The sequence below is a fragment of the Octopus bimaculoides genome, chromosome 9 (assembly GCF_001194135.2).
Source record: "Octopus bimaculoides isolate UCB-OBI-ISO-001 chromosome 9, ASM119413v2, whole genome shotgun sequence".
Lineage (NCBI taxonomy): Eukaryota > Metazoa > Mollusca > Cephalopoda > Octopoda > Octopodidae > Octopus > Octopus bimaculoides.
In genome coordinates, this window is record NC_068989.1 from 47,315,527 (window position 1) to 47,316,833 (window position 1,307).

The following is a 1,307-nucleotide window of genomic DNA, read 5'->3' on the forward strand; positions in this document are numbered from 1 at the left end:
ACACACACACACACACACACACACACACACACACATACACACACACGGTTAAGTGCAGGCTTCTATGGTGAGTCATTCGTATATGATTAACTAATCGAAAAGTTAATCGTAATTGAACAGGGAAAAAAAGTCATAAGTATAGCTGATTTTATTCTTATTTTTGTGTTGTCTTTCTTTTCTTTCTTTTGAAAGGGATAAGTGAAAAACTAGCAAAATTTGATTCAATTAAAATGTAATTAGAGATATGCAGCTACAGTAACAACTGTAGACGTATTTCAGATTTATTTAGCGAAAGAGTAGTGACGCTGTCAATTGTCAAGTTCTTAGAATGACATATACATATGATATTTTAAGTGATCATCTTTTACACTGTTACACGGAAGTTAGCATATGACCTCTATGTCTGTATATTAATATACACGTTATTATTCATACGGCTTGGATATTACATTGGCAGTATCGTTACAGATTCAGCCATAATGCCTTCCGTTGTTAGTTCCAGCATTTTATATAGCGGCCTCATATCCTGTCGAGGTCCACTTTGTCCTTCCTACTGTCGGGTTACCAGTCATATATTGCGGACGACATAATCGAATAACCACCTTTAGAATTTCTGGTATTGTGTCTATATCAAAATTAATGAATAGTATTACAAGCTGTAAGTGTATTACACTGGTGGTATAATTATTTGTTCCAGTTCTACAGTTTCTATGTTCAAACCCCGTGTAGGTTACCGTTGCCTTTTATCATTTTGGGGTCAGTACAAATAAATTACTAGTGGAAGTATTGGTGTAGATATAATCAAGTAACACCTTCCTGCTCAAAGTTGCTGGCCTTGTGCCTTGATTGGAAACCGTTATTTCAATGATTAATTCTGATAAAAAAAAAGCGCCGTAGTCAACATTGGAGAATGATTAATAAAAATTAATAAAAATAGATTAGTGGCTCCCATCAATCCATTCAAATGAGGTTAGAGCGTAATTTAGGTTTGGTGGAACAAAACTGACCAAGAGCTACAACTAAAATAGCAGCAACAACAATAAAGATGGCGAATTGAGAGCGTCATTCACTGCGATCTGACTTCAAAATTTCATGGTGACCAACTTTGCCTGTCGTCCTTTCGAGGTTGATGAAAAAAAGGAGACCAATTCAAGCTGTTGGATTGGCGGAATTGTAAGAACGCCGAATCAGATGCTTTGCCGTATTTGTCCGGTCTCTTTCCGGTTTGAGTTCAACAACAACAACAACAACAATAACATTATAAGTTGACCTCCAAATACATATTCATATCTATTAACATTTAATAC